The sequence below is a fragment of the Silene latifolia genome, chromosome 2 (genome assembly GCF_048544455.1).
Source record: "Silene latifolia isolate original U9 population chromosome 2, ASM4854445v1, whole genome shotgun sequence".
Lineage (NCBI taxonomy): Eukaryota > Viridiplantae > Streptophyta > Magnoliopsida > Caryophyllales > Caryophyllaceae > Silene > Silene latifolia.
The window spans coordinates 128,532,664-128,542,081 of NC_133527.1; the positions used below are offsets into that span (position 1 = coordinate 128,532,664).

Genomic DNA, 9,418 nt, shown 5'->3' on the forward strand with positions numbered 1-9,418 from the left:
GTTCTCTGCCCAGAAGGTTTCTGACCAAAATGATGAGGCATGACAATGGAGAGAAGAGGACCTTCACACCTGGAGGGCTCTCTTTCATGGAATCTCTAACTCAATCATTGTAGAAAACTAGGATAGGGATTATGAACCAGAGAGTTGTGGAGAAAGGGGAGACTAGTAAGGCTCAATCTCAGTATGGGTAGCTGTTGTTTATGGAACATTAGAGGCATGAATAATGTAACACCCGCGAATTTTCTATTTTGGCAATTATAATTTAATTAACCGTTTCATTGTCTTATTTATATTTTAATTATTTAATTTAATTAATTTCATTATTAAACATGATTTTTATAAATATTATATTTTTAAAAGCTTAAGTTATACAAAATAAATATTTTGGTCGGATAATAATGATAATAATAATAATATCTCCCGCCTTGAGTTATAGTGGGCTTGAGACGAAAATTCTAGTGGAAACTGACTCAATTTGAGTTGTTAGGCTTTTTATAACCTATGGGCCTTTTCTTCTCCTCTTTTCTTTTCATAAAACCCTCACCTAACACCTCACAACTTCATCTCCCTCATTCTAATTTCTGAAATTTCCCCCAACAACCTCTCCACCATTGTTAACCCTTTGCTCTCAACCCTAAAATCACCATAACTTACTCAATTCTTATCCAAACTAAGTGATTTTCGCGCCTATCTCTTCCTCTCATCGCCCTCCTTCTTTCTAGGTAAGAAACGAACTACCTTTCCTCCTTTAATGGGGCTGTCGAGCCAATTTCTCATGGTACCCCTTTTTCTAGTTTCGATTTTTAGTCTTATTTGGTGTTTTCTTATGTTTAGGAGAAAGTTTAGTTGACCCGGAAGTGGATTCTTGCTTGTGAGACGATTACAATAGAGATTAAGAGCAAAAAGGTAACGGTGATGGGTTACTCGACATTATGTCAAATTTGTGTGTTTATATGTTGTAGTTTGTTCATATGTATGTTAAAGTTTGAATCTTTTCTTGTTTCACATGTTTGTTGTTGAATGAGTGTGTATGAGAAACCATCTCATGGTTAGTTTATGGAATTTCCAATCCTTTGGGTTACATGAATGTTTATATGGATGAATTAGTAAAGAAACCTTCTTATTCATGCTTAATAATTGTGTTTAATTATGTCACGAATTTGTTAGTTTGGAATTGTTTGAATTTGAATCGAACCTTGTGTTTTAATCCCTCTTTTATGCTTTGATTTCACCCTTAATACTTGTATAAAGTTGCTCGGGTAATATATGGTGGAATTAGGATTGTATTGGCATGATAAAAAAATGGTTTGGGGATGAAGGTGAAGTTGTTGTGTCGTGCAAACCCGCATCTAGGCGCAGGCTGCGCACCTCGGCGCAGGCTGCGCACTCAGCCTAGACCAGTTTTCTTAAAATGGCCATAACTTCTTCGTTACTTGTTTGTTTGAGGCTTATGACCTACCGTTAGAACCGTAAGAGGATAAGCTATCACCTCCAACTGGTTTCACCTCATTATCATGTATAGAACTCAAGTTATGACCGTTTGAAGTTGACTCTTGTTGTAGTCGAGTACTAAACTTGTTGTTATAGATTGGGTTTTGAGTTTCTTGTTGGGTATGCATCTTAACTTTGGTTATAATGCTTGTGTATGATGTGTTGAGACTCTTTTATCATGGGAGTACTTGATGTTTCTTATACCTTTATACTTATGCATGCTTCACATGAATTGTTTACGTTATGTTTGTGCAATCTTTTCCACTCGTATTTGTGACCGGAGTGTGACGGTTTACATTGTGTGACTACTCGACATTCCTTATTTATTTGCCCTCGGACATTGGGTCACGATTATGTGCCATTGTTTCCGAGTTGGGCTATCTTCCTTCCGCCTCTTCGGACCTTGGGGTACGGATAGGTACCATGGTTCCGATTTGGGGTTACTCGACCTTGGGGCACGGCTAGGTGTCATGGATCGAGTCTTGGATACGATTTGGGATTGTATGTCGAATCGGGTGTCGTCCATCCCGAGAGTCTGGCCAGATTTAGACTAGGACCGTATTATGATCGTCGTCCTACCAGGAGGTTGGAGTCTAGGGGTTTGTCTTGTTTTGAGTCAATCCTTTGTAAATGTCTTGCTTGTTACGGTCATTGGTGTGTTCTTATATACGAGAGTGCACGTCTTCTATGCTTGTTTGTGAGAGTCTTGGTCCTATCGGATACTAGTGGTGAGATGCAAGCCCCTAGTTGCGATATGATCGCCGGGATTGATGTTCCCATCCGTTCTTATGGTGAGATGTAAGCCATAAGTATGAATGTGACATTAGTAGCCACGTCCCGTGCTATGGTTGTTAAGAGGTTTTTAAGTAATGGCTATTGGTTTCCATCCATGTATTTTCTATTCAATTGATCCATTGTTTACCTTATTCATATGATTCGATGCCTAATCTCATATCCATGTTTTGGTTACCTTGAATGCATGTTTAATATAATGTACCATGCCTATCTCATTAAGAATGCAATATGCCTATCTCGTTATGATTATCGTTATATTCCCTTGTCCATATTATTCAAGTATGATGCATGATCAATATGTTTAATTAAGTTCTTGCTTATGTGCATTTTGACATATTGTGGCTGGGAGAACCCTGAGTTACTCCCCACTGACTGTGGCGTTCATGTTTACATGAATGACAGGTTTGTGATGCAGATTATGGGGAAGACGTGTGAGCTAGCGAGAACGCTGACCCTTGGACCTTAGTTATAGGTTGCTTAGACTCACCTATCGTTAGACTTGTGTTTATTCGTGGGATATCTTTTCCCCATCGCACTTGTTTTAAATTGTAAAACTTAATTATCTTTCTTTTCACTTTTGTTTGATCGCTTATGGTGGATTTCGCACTTTAAGCTTTTAAAAAGGTTTTAAAAACCTCGTATTTTCCGCTTTATTTTTGATGCCCTATCGAGGGGTGTCACAGTTGGTATCAGAGCATATGTTGCTCCCGACGCACACACGTGTACCCCAAATTTAAATGTGAACTTGACCTTGAATAATGAATGAGAGATGGGTAGACTTAAGGACCTAAGGTGGTAGTCTGTAGTGTGTTTGCTCTTTGTTAGGTTCTAACATGTTTGTTGATTGTCCTTTAATAATTTGTGTGCCCTTGGATCAATAACCGTAAACTTACCAATGTGGTGATCAAGATTTGGTGCCTATTGCTGAGGATTGAAGATTTGTTCAACATTTGAAGAATGCTTCTACTTCCTCAAAGATGTTTCTCATTTCTTTGTGTATCTTGCCTTATTCTTTATCTCTTGGTGCTTATCCTTCTTCTAAACTCTCTTCTGTTTTGCTTGGAAGCTACTCCTATACCCCATAACTTGTTCCTTGTTCCTTGCTTATCCTCCCTAAACGCCTTTTGATAATACTCTTTCTTTTGAGGAATGTTGACCTTGGTTGGAAATTTGACCTTTGAGGAGATTGTTTGTGGTTGACTCTTAATCCTGGTTTGGAGAGGATTTGATGTTGGAAAGACTTAGGTAGTGAGATGAGACATACTTAATGATTCCTAGACCTAAATCCTTGGTAAAGTGAGTATTCTTGATTGGTGGCATTATTTATGTTGTCAAGTGTGAGTTGCATTTGTTACTAAGGTTATAGAACTTGGCTTGTTGTTTATGGTTGAGATTTGAAAACCTTGGGAAGTGTAGTGAGACGTGCCTTGGGATACTAATGCTTAGTACTTGACTTAAAATGGATGAAACTGAATGGTGGATTTGAGGATGTAGGATTTATTAAGTAAGTCGAGTTTGTGAATGGCTTTTGTAATCACTTTAGATATGAGAGTTTGATAATGTACATGTGACCATATGAGAAATGCTAATTGTGGGATTATTAGTTGGTTTTAGTGAGTGATATTGATTACCACCTGAGGTATGGTATGAGAGTGAGACTAAGGTACATCATTGGAAAGTTTTAGCATTTGTTTTAGTAACTAGAAAGGATAATGGTATGTTGATGACCATAATGGATTGGTGATGTGATTTGATATTAGCTGACCCTTGAGGGTTCTTGAGTTGAGAGAGACTTAGTATTGAGAAGTCTTTGTTAACCCTATGGTTTTAGGAACATTGAGGTTGTGTCAAGTACTTGAGGTAAATGGGTGCTTTTATACTTGAGTGGTAGATTTGCTTTAGAGAAATCCTAATATGTGATAGGATAGGTGAACAACGAATCTAACCAATTTATCAACCCTTAAGCGGCGTTTATTTTTACCTTGATCGATCATAGAGGTGTAACCCTTTAAGAGAGACTTGCATATAAGGAATGAGATGAATTGCCTTGACCCTCGTTTTGGAATTTGGTCGTTTTGTTATGAAGGCACAATATCCTAATAGGTGTGACCTTGTTAGAGAGAACCTTAAGTCTTAGAAAGTGTGTGGTTTAAGCCCTAAAATCCCCCTCGTACCTTTAATCATCTTCCTTCCCTTTGTTCATACTTGATTGGATTTATTTCTTAAGTATAAAAGTTTACTTGTCGTTTCCTTGCCTTGAATACCTCTCTAATTCTAATATCTCTTACTGGTGTTAACTAGTTACCTTAATTATTGACTCCTTCAATCTCACACCTCGTCATGTTTATGTATCCCATTGAAATTTCCTATCTTTTCTTGACCTAGTTATTGCTCTTGTTTCTTTAGTGGAGTGATGGCATTGTTGGCTACGTTGTAGAGTGAGTGAGATGCTCTTTGAGGATTCTTTGTGAACCTTGATGTCGTCAAAGTTGGATTAGTGGAACTCGAGTTGAGTTGGGTAGGAAAAATTGTATGACAAACCTATTTACTTTTGGTTGGTGGTCTTTATGATTTGGGGAATGTGATCATTTAGGCTTATGAACTCGGGTGTGAATAAGATTTTGGTTTGGAGCGTTAGAAAGTATGAAGACCTTAAGATTTTGACCTTTGATTGAGGATTTTACTATAGTGAGAACTCCTAGTAGTCGATAGTTGGTTAGGTGTGTAACTGTTTTAGTAGTTTTGATCTTTCGTGGAAATCGTTTATAGATGATTTACATTTGAGAGTTATGGAATCACAATTGTGGTGGAGTTACTTGACCCACGGGGTAGCATAAGAGTAAAGTGTGGGTATTTTGAGGAAATGCTTGGGAGTTATGTGGTTATGAGTTTTGTGGTTAGGAAGTTTTCGGGCCGTTCGGGATGACTTTGTTGTTCGAGATTTAAGTATCTAGTGTTTCCTTGTTGCCTAATTTCCCGTCCTCTTTGACCATAAGTGTTTCCGTTCATACCTCTCTTCCTCGTTTATGCTTGCTCCTCCTTTAGCATTTGATGTTAACCTATGAAATTCAATCTTTGATAGCCTGGTAGATTCGATTTCAACTCTTCTCCTAGGAAGTTCATCATATCTCTTTGTTGGTTAAGTTTGAACCCTCTTAGCGTATCTTGTTTTCATGATATCTAAGTTACTTTTCAATTCATAAAATTTCTAAACGTTTCAAACTACCATTTTTGGTTCGTCGTTAAAGGTTTATGTTACTTTTACTAAACCCTACCTATTTTAAGAGTTCAAAAATGAAAATTTGATTTAGTTATCCTTTTGTTCTACGAGTATAACTCCTTTTTATTGATTTTTAATTGCTAACCCGAGTTACTTTTAACTTTGCTCAATTTCTAACTAGCTTTGGTCTACTTATGATTTCGTTGTCAAAAGTTTAATATTATATTTTCAGGAATTTGACTTCCTTTTTAATTTAGAAATGAAGCCTCTACTTCTATTTTGACCTTTGCAAAAGAAAATTTGAGTGAATTGCCTTCTCTTTTGATTTTGACGTTGATCGGATGTTAGAACTCGTTATTTGAAACGTTTAATAACTTGTTCTGCGCTTGTCGGCGAATGATTTTTGTTTTAAATTTGTCTTAGACTTGGAAAGTTAGCGTTCTTGTGTGCACGACAAGAGCAATTTCGTTCCATGAATGAGACTTATACTTTTGAAAACTCTTCATTAATGTTTTTGAAAGTATTTTGATTTTCGATTTATACAAATGATTTGCTTTTGACCATATCTTCGATTTGGAATGTGGTGTTCTTGAATGCGCAACGAGAGCATTTTCGTTCCTTTGATGAGAATTTGGTTATGTCGGAAAATTTTATTTGGGATTTTTGAAAGGATTTCGATTCTTACGATAAGTAACCTTTTGAATGTTTTGGTTACCGAATTCAAAATTCCGGTTTTATTTTATACGACATTTCATTTCCATTTTCAAGTTTCGAGGACGAAACTTTTTAAAAGATGGGGTGATTGTAACACCCGCGAATTTTCTATTTTGGCAATTATAATTTAATTAACCGTTTCATTGTCTTATTTATATTTTAATTATTTAATTTAATTAATTTCATTATTAAACATGATTTTTATAAATATTATATTTTTAAAAGCTTAAGTTATACAAAATAAATATTTTGGTCGGATAATAATGATAATAATAATAATATCTCCCGCCTTGAGTTATAGTGTGCTTGAGACGAAAATTCTAGTGGAAACTGACTCAATTTGAGTTGTTAGGCTTTTTATAACCTATGGGCCTTTTCTCCTCCTCTTTTCTTTTCATAAAACCCTCACCTAACACCTCACAACTTCATCTCCCTCATTCTAATTTCTGAAATTTCCCCCAACAACCTCTCCACCATTGTTAACCCTTTGCTCTCAACCCTAAAATCACCATAACTTGCTCAATTCTTATCCAAACTAAGTGATTTTCGCGCCTATCTCTTCCTCTCATCGCCCTCCTTCTTTCTAGGTAAGAAAAGAACTACCTTTCCTCCTTTAATGGGGCTGTCGAGCCAATTTCTCATGGTACCTCTTTTTCTAGTTTCGATTTTTAGTCTTATTTGGTGTTTTCTTATGTTTAGGAGAAAGTTTAGTTGACCCGGAAGTGGATTCTTGCTTGTGAGACGATTACAATAGAGATTAAGAGCAAAAAGGTAACGGTGATGGGTTACTCGACATTATGTCAAATTTGTGTGTTTATATGTTGTAGTTTGTTCATATGTATGTTAAAGTTTGAATCTTTTCTTGTTTCACATGTTTGTTGTTGAATGAGTGTGTATGAGAAACCATCTCATGGTTAGTTGAAGGAATTTCCAATCCTTTGGGTTACATGAATGTTTATATGGATGAATTAGTAAAGAAACCTTCTTATTCATGCTTAATAATTGTGTTTAATTATGTCACGAATTTGTTAGTTTGGAATTGTTTGAATTTGAATCGAACCTTGTGTTTTAATCCCTCTTTTATGCTTTGATTTCACCCTTAATACTTGTATAAAGTTGCTCGGGTAATATATGGTGGAATTAGGATTGTATTGGCATGATAAAAAAATGGTTTGGGGATGAAGGTGAAGTTGTTGTGTCGTGCAAACCCGCATCTAGGCGCAGGCTGCGCACTCAGCCTGGACCAGTTTTCTTAAAATGGCCATAACTTCTTCGTTACTTGTTTGTTTGAGGCTTATGACCTACCGTTAGAACCGTAAGAGGATAAGCTATCACCTCCAACTGGTTTCACCTCATTATCATGTATAGAACTCAAGTTATGACCGTTTGAAGTTGACTCTTGTTGTAGTCGAGTACTAAACTTGTTGTTATAGATTGGGTTTTGAGTTTCTTGTTGGGTATGCATCTTAACTTTGGTTCTAATGCTTGTGTATGATGTGTTGAGACTCTTTTATCATGGGAGTACTTGATGTTTCTTATACCTTTATACTTATGCATGCTTCACATGAATTGTTTACGTTATGTTTGTGCAATCTTTTCCACTCGTATTTGTGACCGGAGTGTGACGGTTTACATTGTGTGACTACTCGACATTCCTTATTTATTTGCCCTCGGACATTGGGTCACGATTATGTGCCATTGTTTCCGAGTTGGGCTATCTTCCTTCCGCCTCTTCGGACCTTGGGGTACGGATAGGTACCATGGTTCCGATTTGGGGTTACTCGACCTTGGGGCACGGCTAGGTGTCATGGATCGAGTCTTGGATACGATTTGGGATTGTATGTCGAATCGGGTGTCGTCCATCCCGAGAGTCTGGCCAGATTTAGACTAGGACCGTATTATGATCGTCGTCCTACCAGGAGGTTGGAGTCTAGGGGTTTGTCTTGTTTTGAGTCAATCCTTTGTAAATGTCTTGCTTGTTACGGTCATTGGTGTGTTCTTATATACGAGAGTGCACGTCTTCTATGCTTGTTTGTGAGAGTCTTGGTCCTATCGGATACTAGTGGTGAGATGCAAGCCCCTAGTTGCGATATGATCGCCGGGATTGATGTTCCCATCCGTTCTTATGGTGAGATGTAAGCCATAAGTATGAATGTGACATTAGTAGCCACGTCCCGTGCTATGGTTGTTAAGAGGTTTTTAAGTAATGGCTATTGGTTTCCATCCATGTATTTTCTATTCAATTGATCCATTGTTTACCTTATTCATATGATTCGATGCCTAATCTCATATCTATGTTTTGGTTACCTTGAATGCATGTTTAATATAATGTACCATGCCTATCTCATTAAGAATGCAATATGCCTATCTCGTTATGATTATCGTTATATTCCCTTGTCCATATTATTCAAGTATGATGCATGATCAATATGTTTAATTAAGTTCTTGCTTATGTGCATTTTGACATATTGTGGGGGAGAACCCCCGAGTTACTCCCCACTGACCGTGGCGTTCATGTTTACATGAATGACAGGTTTGTGATGCAGATTATGGGGAAGACGTGTGAGCTAGCGAGAACGCTGACCCTTGGACCTTAGTTATAGGTTGCTTAGACTCACCTATCGTTAGACTTGTGTTTATTCGTGGGATATCTTTTCCCCATCGCACTTGTTTTAAATTGTAAAACTTAATTATCTTTCTTTTCACTTTTGTTTGATCGCTTATGGTGGATTTTGCACTTTAAGCTTTTAAAAAGGTTTTAAAAACCTCGTATTTTCCGCTTTATTTTTGATGCCCTATCGAGGGGTGTCACAAATAACCCTAGCAAGCAAAAAGAAATAAAGCGTTTGTTAGGGCAGAATAATGTAGGACTGTGTGGTCTTTTAGAGACAAAAATAAAAGTGAATAATGGGAATAATGTTAGGTTCAATATTTGTGATGGATGGTCTGTCTGTACAACTCTAGTTTGCACAAGGGAGGGAGAATCTAGCTTATGTGGGACCCTTCTTCCTATGATGTTACTATTTTTAATATTCAAATTCAGAGTATTCATACAAAGGTGGTTGATAAAGTGAGGAGAAAAGAGTTCTGGTTCATTGTGGTGTATGGCATGAATAAACTAGCTGATAGAGAACCCCTCTGGGATAGTTTGAGAAAATATCACAGTGGCCTCAATGGTCCTTGGCTCGTTGGAGGTGA

General features: G+C 37.2%; 2 long non-coding RNA genes across 2 annotated transcripts; both read left to right on the forward strand.

Annotated features, from left to right (window-relative positions):
- The first annotated feature begins 594 nt into the window (after nt 1–594).
- Nucleotides 595–2,846, forward strand: LOC141630272 (uncharacterized). The gene is made up of 3 exons (XR_012537468.1): nt 595–722; nt 835–906; nt 2,689–2,846. It is a non-coding gene; the product is annotated as an uncharacterized LOC141630272 (long non-coding RNA).
- A 3,758-nt stretch (nt 2,847–6,604) lies between these two features.
- On the forward strand, nt 6,605–8,911 carry LOC141630276 (uncharacterized). The gene is made up of 3 exons (XR_012537469.1): nt 6,605–6,807; nt 6,920–6,991; nt 8,754–8,911. It is a non-coding gene; the product is annotated as an uncharacterized LOC141630276 (long non-coding RNA).
- Nucleotides 8,912–9,418: the final 507 nt, after the last annotated feature.